At 32.7% G+C, this 11,928-nt stretch overlaps 1 pseudogene; it reads right to left on the bottom strand.

Annotated features, from left to right (window-relative positions):
• Positions 1-7,736: 7,736 nt before the first annotated feature.
• On the bottom strand, positions 7,737-8,418 carry LOC132363547 (GTP-binding nuclear protein Ran-like; annotated as a pseudogene).
• Between the last annotated feature and the right edge of the window lie 3,510 nt (positions 8,419-11,928).

Consider the following 11,928-nt stretch of genomic DNA (forward strand, 5'->3'; position numbering starts at 1 on the left):
AAACTGTGTCTTCCCATCCCAGTGAAGATTGATGAAATCCCTTCCAACTTCTCTGCCTCTGGGCATTGCTGCCCAGATTTTCAAATTCTCCCTCCATATAAAGAATAGTTAACCCCTAAGAAGAAAACTGGAGCAAGTGAATATTGGCTCATTCTTCTTTGGTTTCTTTCTATCTAGGATCTTGTTTCATCAAATCTTAATTGCCACAGCAGCTTTCCAATAGACTTATTATTCAGTAAACTTCCCCTTCTTTTTCTTCTTCTCCTTCTCCTCCTTCTTATTTTATTTGGCTTTCCTATATGTTCTGGGTAGGACTTTTGGTCTAACAAAATTACTCCATCATAGCTGGGATTAGAAAACTCTGTTAAGTTCTTTGCCACCCAAATTTAAATCAGAGACTATTTCGAGAAGAAGCAAACGGTCAGTAGTTCCAATGGAACCTGAAATGTTAACAAGCTGACTAAAGAGCATCAGTTAAATAATGTGTCACAGAAGTCATTGTCTTTAGCCAAAACTGATAATGTCAAGTGTGGAGTGTTTGGGACAAAGCCAATGTCAGAGTGTGTTGTTGAATGATTGACAGTTACTCTAATAATGTATGGAATGCATCATGCATTTTAGTTACTGAATGAAAGACAGCATATACAGAGAATGAAGGCGAGTATTGTGGGGATAAGTACATAAGTAGCTTCTTTTTCTGTTCTTCACTTATTTCCCCCTAGGTCTTCATGAATGACTAAATCTAATAAATGAATTTGGAAGAAAAAAATAAGCTAACAAATATCCAGTAAATGTCAACTAGCTACAGTAATTGTAAAACAACAATGTATATGCATGTACATCAATTTTGGATAAGGTAAAATGTGAAATGATGTGGGTCTTAGAATCAATAAAATTATGTATGCCACTTCCCTCAATGTGAGCTTCATCAGGATTCAAGGCCTTATTTAATCCTCCATTCCACTTACTTTTTTGTCTTATTTCTCAATTGTTTCAGCACTTGAATAGAGAAGTGGTGTTACTTATTTCTATTCTTTCAAATCCTAGTAGCTGTATTAAGGATTGTATCCTTTCAAGTAAACTGAGTTGTGAGTCAATAAGATCAGATTTTTAAGTTCCTTCTGTCCTAGAGCAAGAGAAGAAATGAAGAAAAAAGGGGTAACAGGATTCAGATCCCCTTTAGAGTAATTGTGGATCTAAAAGTGCTACATTCATTTTGAAGATAATAAATTGGGCTAATGAAATTAACTTGATTAGGAGTTACAGAAGGGAAGCAGTAAGCAGTATATTGTTTAAGATTTTGTAAAGCAGGAAGACTGTATGAAATTACAAAACATGACATTCTAAAATATTAGCATATGTGGCATATAAATTAAATACCATTGCCCTTTTCTGACTCAAGAGTTTTGAAATTTAGCAAAAGCAGTAGTTTGTAAATCACAGAATGAATTCAAGCAACCTAACTTGTTTTGGGCATATTTTACAGATCCTATTTTATCCTGTTACCCAAGAAACCACTTGCATCTATCACGTTACTCTGGACCGTTTGCCTCTTGAAAGAATTCACATTTAGCCTTCTGTACCCCAAAACCACGTTATTGCTACCTCAGGGACATGTTGCCTAGATTCTATCAATGCTTCCTATAAATTTCCCCTATAATGACAATATTGGCTAAATAATAACAAATGCCAAAAGCACTCTGTAGCTTATGTTCAGTGTTGTTTGGCCAGATTCCTCAGGCTGTTGCTACCACTCTACTGTAATCTATTCAGCCAGAATGATCTTTTTGAATTTACAAGCCATCAAGGGACAGGAATCATACGAAACTCTGGCTTATGCCACATTTCTAAATGTGCTAGTTCTTGATCTTTATATGACTCTGAACCCGTCAGCACTTATGATCAAGGCGTTTTTACCCATACCTTTCTCTCTGAAAATACTGACTTAGTTGAATATCTGCCAAGCCCTCTTCCCTCTCACATCCATCATCTTCCTGGAATCTCTATCCATATAGCACATAGAAAGATTTTTAGTTATAAAAATGGCACAAAGTTCAAAGGAAATAATAATGCAAGTTTTCTGCATCTGTGTCTGTTCTCTACATGTTTAATAATTTTGATGCCTACCATAAAGTCTTGCATACAGTAACTGTTTACTAAACTTTTATAGAATGGATGATTAACAGTTTATCTCCAATAAAATATAGATGACCATAAAATGTTTTGCCTATTAATCATAATAAATGGGTGAAGATCAAGAAGTTGGTAGATGATGAACATAAGAGATGAAAGCACATGATATAATGTGAACTACAATGCAATCTTCCTAAGATTTTTTTCTTTAAAATGCACATGTTAAAACATATATGGTTTAAACTCTGTGTTCCTTTGTCTGAATTTTTTTGTGTGTTTCTGTACATTTAAGCTCATGAGTTACTAATTGGGATGCAGAAGGGCTCTGATTTTGAGAAATTTATAAAATAAATGTGAAAACTTGTTTTCTGTCTCAATTATGGTTTTATCATTGAGCTTGGTATATGATTTATTTTTGAGATACAATTCATGCTTATAAAGAGATATTCACGGTAGCAACAAGTTGTCTTTGTTTTAACTAATTAAGTTGAAATGAGTTACCTGTACATTCATAGAAAAAAAAAAACAACTCTAAGTATGGCTTTTAAGAATACTGTTGCTTTCACTTCTCTCTGTGCTAAAATATAAGCCTCAAGTTTTTCATAGCCATTCTCACACAGATAGTAGGAGTAGCAGGCCATCCATTTACTTTCAGCTTTTAATTAATGTGAAAGAATAGACTACCCTGAAATACATGCCCAATAAAAACATCTAAATAAATAATGAAAAAGGGATCAGACCATTTGCTATATATGATTCGGTAGAGGAAGAGTTTGGTCAATCAGAATTTCAGCTAGAGTTGTCTTAGGACCTCTGATGAAATTAGAAAAATAGTAGAAATAAATTGTCAAGGGAACTGATATAAGCACTATCTAATGATCCAGCACAAAAAATTAGCAATTCAGGAGAGACTCAAATGTGCATAGGTTGAAAGATCATTAACTCTGAAACAGGATTTTTCTTTTCATTTGGCATGGATATCATTTCCATCTCATACTCTGGGGTGAGCCTGTCCAGTGAAAAACACTTTGCCCCTGAGTGCTTTATGCTTGAGCACTGAGGGCTTTATTCCTCCATTAGAGGGCATGCTTTATTGTGCTATTTGAATTAATCAAGAAAATTTACTGCTAGCTTACAATTTGCATAGCACTATTGACATCAAGTAAGAGCCTTTCATTTCTCTAAAAGCAATATTTGTTGTTTGTTTTATGGTTTCTTTATTCATGGGATTTTAGTTCCATTGCCTCCTTGAATGTTTCTAAATCTGTTGCCTAAGCACTTAGTTTGCTTCTAATCCTTTGCATCACTAATAACTCAGCCTTTCCAAGCCAGTGGGTCACTAAATTGCACTTATTTTTCTTTCTGAATAAAAAATATATAGTATTTTATACTTTTTCATCAGTTATTGCTTGTTCATCCTTGCTTCAAATGTATATTAGCATAATTATATTTTTCAAAATCTTAGCTTTTCTTCTCAAAGATAAAGACATGAGTCTGTGAAACTACATAGTACTTGGTGAATTTTAAGAGTCGTAAAGATAATCATCAGATTCAGTATGAGGGAAAAAATTAACTTCTATTCCAAAATATCTTTGTTATGAAATTCACAACTAGGTTTAAATCTGGCCTATGGTATAAGTTACTCTGTTTAGTGGTACTCAGGAAGAACAGTAATGTATGTTTAATTTTTATAAATAGAAGTATATATTCTAAAAAGACTATGAAATTTTACATCTACTTGCAGTACATGAGAATAATGTTTTCTTTACACTCTGATTTATTACTAAATGTTCTTAATAATTTACCTTTTGTAAACTGATACATAAAAATTATAACAATATGTTAATTTTAATATGTTTGTTAGTGACATAAACAATATTTCTGGTCATTTGTCTTTATCTTGTCATTATTTGTTTATACCCTATTCTCATACTTTTTTATTAGTTTGTAGAAACTCTATTTAGGAACAGAAATCTCTTATTATAAGGGATATTTTCTCTCAATCTTATATTTGTACATCCTCTATGGTGTCTTCAAATATAAACAGACATACACAAACAAATCCATATAGTAAAATCTGTCAGTTTTTGTCTTCACATCTGGATCTCTTCATTGATTAAAAATTAGTGGTAAAAACAAGCCACTGTAAATATACTCTTCCATACGCTCAATTGTATTTTTGAAGGTTTTTTTTTCATTTTTCGATTGCAGCTTTTTAATCCATTTGAAACACATTTATGGTGGTTTGAGGTCAGGACCAAGCTTCATCTTTCAATATGGATAAACAACTATTTCAAGGCTGTTTAATTACTTGAAATGGCAAACTCCTCATGAATCATATGCCCATACATGCATATATCTATCCCTACATTTTAAATTCTGGCTCATCAATATCTTTGTCTATTTTTCAATTTGTTTTACTGAGTTTTTTTTTTTTTTTTTAATTTAAGTCTATGGACATTTTATCCAATGCTAAGAAAGTATGGGATAAAGTTCAATAATTCCTTGGTTCCTCTCCTTTAATTCCTTTCTTTCTTTTACTTGAAAAATATATATCAACGTGTCTACTGTAGGTCAGAAATACCCAATAGTAAACAGGAAAAAGGTAACACTAGGAAGAAAGAAAAAGCAGTAATACAAACAGATAAATGCAACTGAAAATTATGTAAGTACTATTAAACGATTTTCCTATCCAAGAGGATTTTGTTGCAGAAAGATAGTTACTAATGTTTTTAGTGTTTTTAGCGTTTAACTTATTAATTGTAATTACATTTATTATAAAGGTCTTAAAAAACACACACGATATATCTTTTTTTACTTTTATAATAATAGTTATCTTGAAAAGTAATTTCACATTTCCTTATACTAATTTTACTATTTCAACAAATCATTTTGTTGACTACTTCTAAGTGCTTCAAATACTATACCAATACAGAAATCATTAAATAACTATAGAAGTTTATTTCTTCTCCTATACTATTTAAAGGAATTGCATTATGTAATTTATTCATTTTCTCATTTTCTTTATACTTTTTCCCGTACTTTTCAAGGATAGAATCATAATCTCAGAACTAGAAATAAAATAGCATACTATCTTTGCCTAGGTTATGGGTTGTGGTTTGTCAACAATTGACTTCTAATTCAACTATGAGGCCTGATTGTACCTTCTAAGGTGTCTCAATAATCTTTATTTAAACATTGTTCTAGGCCACTTTAAAACATCATATTAATTTTCTAAGTCACATAACCCTCTAAACTTGTGCATTTCCTTGTAACCTGAAGCTTTTTCTGTGTGTAACCATGTCTACCAAGTTTAATTTTCTTTATCTCCCATGTTCCTTAAATATTTAGAAACATCAAGTGGCATCACATACTATATTTTACAGGGTGGTCCAGAGTTTATATATCCTAGGAATTCAGAGATTGGGTATGCAGTCTGGTTTTCTCTAAGCAGTAGATCAAGCTACTATCCTTCATCAGATTTGGGGAATGCTTTCTACCTGACCACTCTGTAAAAACTGGAGCTGATAAGCCTTTCTGTTTCTAGTGTATGTCCTACTTTTACCAGAATAGCTTGGTTTATTCACAGTTCCCTTTATTTACCCTTCTCTATTTTTCAGTGTGAAAAACTTAGTAAACCACAGTTTTTATACAGACAAATGCTTAATATTATGGAATAATCAGATATATATGTAAACCAATAATGGTTATTATTATATAATAATAATATATAAAACCAATAATTTGAATTTTTATTCTATCTTGCTGTTCATTACCACTGCCTAGTCAACAGGCTTCCTATTAACATTAACTCCTTTAACATTTAGATACTTCTATTTTTGAAAGCATTTTTGCTTTCTGGAACAAAGTGTTCTGGCACTATCTTCAGTGCAGGCATATCTGTTTGAATATAATGCACACATTCCTGAAAGGTCTTGCATTCTGTAAAATCACCACTAACAGGGCTTATGGAGAAAATGGCACTGGCTAAAACATACGAAGCTACGTAAACAGAGTACTAACAAAAACAGTAATTGGCATCTTGGTCAATTACTGGGGCAGATCAGGCAAACAGCACAGGTTTTCTGGAAGTTGCCCTGGGGGATATTAAAATTGCACAAAAATAATAGGGATGAAACTTTGGCTTGTGGGAGGCACAGAATCATTGCAGAGGGAAGTGACGCTCTAAGCATTGTGGCAAGTAAAACCTACCTCGAGCCTAGGACTCTTTAGTGGTGGGATTATAGCTCTCCAGAGTAAACTCAGGGCAGAGACCCATTTTCAAGTTTCCAAAAATAGAGATGAAGGGACTCTTGCCTACGAAATAACCAAGCTTACTACTTTTTGTTGAGGGTTACAATTAGCCACTATTTTGGCTCTCTCCCTTTAGTAAATCAGACATGAATCCACACAGCCGTTTTTTAACTTACACTCATAACTCTCCCCTCATTATTAATGATGTAGGAAGAAAAATGGTTAATGGAAAGATGTTATCGCAGAAGGAAAGTTCTTGCAATAGCATGGAAGCAGCTGCTCTGAAATAGTTTGTAATTTTTTTTTAATTTAGAAATAATGTTGGAGATAAAAATCTGTGAGATCATATTTAAATTTTAAAAAATCTGGGAACTCATAGAAAATAGTTTGAGAGGCCAGATATAAAACTTCCATCCTTCACATTTTGACAACACATGTAACATTTTCTTCTTTTTGGTCCTGAGTTTACATTGATACTTCTGATTTTCACTTACATTTCCAAATGCTTTAATTTTTTATAAATAAAACCTAGTTAATTTTTTCTATATCAATGCATATTTAGATCTTTCACTTTTAACCTAAACTGGGATTATATCTCACTTACTTTTATAACTCTCCAAGTTTTTATTGAACAAGTCAAAATTTCTCTAAGACACAGAAAAAATAATAAATAATGCTGATAGATTTTTCTAATGATAGATTACCCTACTTTCGTGGAATAAACCCTGTTTGTCCTGATTCATTTTGATTTAAGTACTACTGAATGGCTTGATTTTCTAATATTTTATTTATATTTTGTCATTTCTTCAAAATAAAATTTATCTGTAATGTTCTTTGTGCTGTTATGGTAACCTGGTAAGATGATTGGATAAGATTTTTTATATTTTCTATGTTATGGAACATTTTAAATAAAATAGAAACTGTTCCTTGTCAATTTTGTTAATTTATGCTTCACTATAAAAACATCCATTTGCTTAGTTTTTTTTTTTTTTTAGATATTTGAAATACAACTTTATTCTGATTCTAAATGGAAAGAAATGGGAATGACAGTAACAAACAAGATTCCACCACTGAATATTGTGATGTGACTGTAGCAGTCTTATATTTGAAACTCAAGGAGGAAATAACTGTGTTCCAAAATACCTAAATATGCAGGTCCAAAAAAATGAAGATTTTTTTTTTAACTGCCACATTCACTCCGAAGCCCATTCATCTCCTTCAGCATCCCAAAGATTAAGCACATGTTCTGCTTAGCTATATAATAAAGAGGCAAACACGCTGTACCACTGACATCACAGGACAGTTGCCTATAAAACTAGACTCTGACACTGGGCTCCAGCTTCACTTTCTCACAGGTCATCATCCTCATCCGGGAGGGCAGTTGTCTGAGCAATCTCTAGATCGTGCTTGTACTGTGCTGCCAATGCTGGGTCCATGACCACCTCTGGTGGGGCAAAAGCAGGCATGGCGACAAACTCCAAGTTAGGGTCTCCAATCAGTTTTCTAGCAAGCCAGAGGAAGCTTTTCAAAGTTATAGTTACTTTTGGCAGAAATGTCATAGTACTGAAGATTCTTCTTTTGGTGGAAGACAATTGACTTTGCTTAACCTTTGTGTCCTTAATATCCACTTTGTTGCCACACAACACGATGGGGATGTGATCTCTATGCCAGGTCTCTATGCCAGTTAGGCACGTTCTTGTAAGTAACTCTCAATGTTACATCAAACATTATAATGGCACACTGAGCTTGGATATAATAGCCATCTCTCAATCCACCAAATTTCCCCTGACCAGCCGTATCCCATACATTGAACTTAATAGGTCATCTGTTGGTATGGAACACAAGGGGATGGACCTCAACACCCAAGGTAGCTACATACTTCTAAAATTCACCAGTCACACGACGTTTCACAAATGTAGTTTTACCAGTACCACCATCACCAACCAATACAAGTTTGAACTGAACTTGGGGTTCTACTTGGGCAGCCATGGTGATGCTACTTCCAGAAGCGTCTCTGCACCCATCTGACTGAGGGCTCCATTTGCTTAGTTTTTAAAATGCATTTGTCCAAAGTTGCACATCATATTATTTTACATGATTTTATTACCTTTCATATCTGTGGCTATATGTTACATTATTTCATCTTTTCAGTCATAGGCAGGCACTGGTATCATACATTAAAAACAGACAAATATTTATTTGTCAGGTTATATTTTCATTGTTATATTAATTTTATATATTTGAATGTAGTGAATATTTTAATATCCAAAAAGGAGAAAAATATCTAAACGAAAATGTGAACTCCAAGTAAACAGCATTTATCTAACACAAACAACAAATAGTATGTAAACAAAGAAAAGAAACCTAGGTTCTAAACCTAGATATCTATGACCTTGAGTAATTTACTTAATTTTCTACGTGAGTTACATAATGCTTGTTATTACAAATTGGATCTCAGTTATATCACTCTAAATATGAAAGTGTTCCCTGGGTAGGTGTGTGTGTGTGTGTGTGTGTGTGTGTGTGTGTGTGTGTGGTGCGAGCGCACGTGCATGCACATGTGCGCGTGCATGCACATACGCATGTGCTCATATTTTACAAACTACAAACTACTCAGAATAAACAATAATATAAAATGGAGAATTAGGCATTTTATCTATTACAGCCACTGGTTTTGTCAAATGTATACCAAAATCCTTCAGAGGTGTAACACATTTTTCCCCCTTAATAAGAGGTTTTTATACCCAAGTATCCAAATCTCATTAACTCTATCAATATGACCATGGGTACATCCTCACTGGGAAAATCTTCCTAGAATTTTCCCATTTGACTAACACTGTACATTGTCTTATTTGATTAAATAATTTAAATCGAGTGAAGGATTCCAAGGAGTTCTTTTTTTGCAAAGAAAAAATATTTAACCCTGTAATGGTGGCAGATACCAATCTTTGTTAAACTTTGAATTTAGTTTCTCAAATATAATTCTCTTTGAATGGCACTGTACTTATGAAGTGTCCAAACCCTTCTTGCAAATTATAGATTAATGACAAGGATGCATTTTTTATTGTTCAATTTCCTCTAATACAGAAAAACCATTCAAATAAAAATTTAAAATAAATGGATACAATTAAGTAATCTTATCTGTCTGTAATACTCTAGGTATACTGTATTCTATAGGACCATTGATACAGAGATATTGATAATATCTCAATCACTATTTATTACTGTCCGAAACAATCACTATTTGTTACGGTCCAAATCAGTCCTGATCTAGTTTATAATAAATCGAAATAGGACCAAGGCATACATGATATCACCAAATGTTATTTCATCTACAAAATGAGGATAATTTTAACAACATGAACATTCTTAAAGGCTTTTTGGAAATAGTTCATACACATTATAAGCATGTGATGCCTAATAGGTATCTTTATGCTTTACACTATTTATTATTATTATATTAAAAAGAATGGGCATGGCAAGAATAGTTATTGTTCAGTCTGAAAAGATAGAACACATTTTTTAATCTTTTTCTTTAACCCATATTATTTATTTATTTATTTATTATTATTTTTTTAACATCTTTATTGGAGTATAATTGCTTTACAATGGTGTGTTAGTTTCTGCTGTATAACAAAGTGAATCAGCTATAGGTATACATATATCCCCAGATCCCATCTCTCTTGCATCTCCCTCCCACCCTCCCTATCCCACCCCTTAAGGTGGTCACAAAGCACCGAGCTGATCTCCCTGTGCTATGTGGATGCTTCCCACTAGCTACCTATTTTACATTTGGTAGTGTATATATGTCCATGCCACTCTCTCACTTCATCCCAGCTTACCCTTCCAACTCCCCGTGTCCTCAAGTCCATTCTCTACATACGCGTCTTTATTCCTGTCCTGCCCCTAGGTTATTCAGAACCTTTTTATTTTTTTTTAGATTTCATATATACGTTAGCATACGGTATTTGTCTTTCTCTTTCTGACTTACTTCACTCTGTACGACAGACTCTAGGTCCATCCAGCTCACTACAAGTAATTCAATTTCGTTTCTTTTTATGGCTGAGGAATATTCCATTGTATATATGTGCCACATCTTCTTTATCCATTCATTTGTCGATCGACACTTAGGTTGCTTCCATGTCCTAGCTATTGTAAATAGAGCTGCAATGAACATTGTGGTATATGACTCTTTTTGAATTATGGTTTTCTCAGGGTGTACGCCCAGTAGTGGGATTGCTGGGTCATATGGTAGGTCTATTTTTAGTTTTTTAAGGAAAAAACACATTCGCATTAGAAAATTGCTTTTATTTGAATATTGATATTTAATAATTGTATCACTTCAAAATGTCTAAATCATACAGATATATAGATTAAGGATAGATACACATGGATAGACACATAGGTAGATTCCTTATGGTGGTATACTTAACTGAATTTGGGATTAGGAACTATACTGATAGATATACTAAGAGCAGATATTATTTCTACGAATATTTTAAAAGAAAAAATATTTAAGTTTTATGTTTAACATTTGATATATGAAATATTCACAATTTAAAAAGTAAATGAAATATTTTACAATAAAGTTTTCAGTTATCCTTTATAAATTGTTGGCTTTTTTAAAGAGAATAATCAAATAAATTTTATTTGTTGAAATGCCTATAATATTTAATGCCTTCTCTTCTTCAAAATTCCTGATATTTGTCATACAAAGTGTACTTAGTGTTTTTCCATCCTGAAATAAATTTGTGCAGCTTTAAAGTGTGACAGTTACAATTATAGAAGATTTCTACTGATTTCTTGGATGGATGTATTTTACTCTCTGATTCCCATGTAAAATAGCATAGAATATGTTCATACTATGAATTCCAGCATGTTTGAGATGGAAAGAAGTGAAAGTGATCAGAATGTTATTAATGGTATTACACTGTGAGCATGTACACAGAGGCAAAACAACTGGCTCAGGAAGTACTGATCCAGAGATTGCAAATAGTGTTAGCAAGTGATTGAGATTCAGGACAGGAAGTGTTAATTGCACCATGTTAGAGTGAGCCTAGATGATTTTTTTTTTTTAAAGAGCAATTTACTTAAAAGGGATATGCATTCTTTTTAAAATGAATATCTTATTTGCAAATTGAAGATTAAACAGCTTTTGCTCTATAAATAACTAACTGTGGGGGGTGGTAGATGAATGCTTTATTTAAATATTAATTCTTAGCTTTGTATGTTTTTTTCAGACATTCACTGAGAAAATTGATTTTATTATTTAGTACATTCACCAAACAAAATATGTTTAGTCTTAAAGACATCAATCAGGAAACGATATGCATTTTAATCCAACAAATGTATTAGTTTAGACAGTAAATTTTAAATTTGAACCTAAGAAATGTTTTAACATAGCCTAGTAAATCTGCATTTTTATTTCAAGCTTAATTAACTTTACTATGACATAACAAACAATTGAGCAAAGGACTTTGGAAGAGACATTTCTCCAGAGACATGCAAATGGGCAACAGGTATATGAAAATATAAAAAGAT

The sequence above is a fragment of the Balaenoptera ricei genome, chromosome 3 (genome assembly GCF_028023285.1).
Source record: "Balaenoptera ricei isolate mBalRic1 chromosome 3, mBalRic1.hap2, whole genome shotgun sequence".
Taxonomy (NCBI): Eukaryota; Metazoa; Chordata; class Mammalia; order Artiodactyla; family Balaenopteridae; genus Balaenoptera; species Balaenoptera ricei.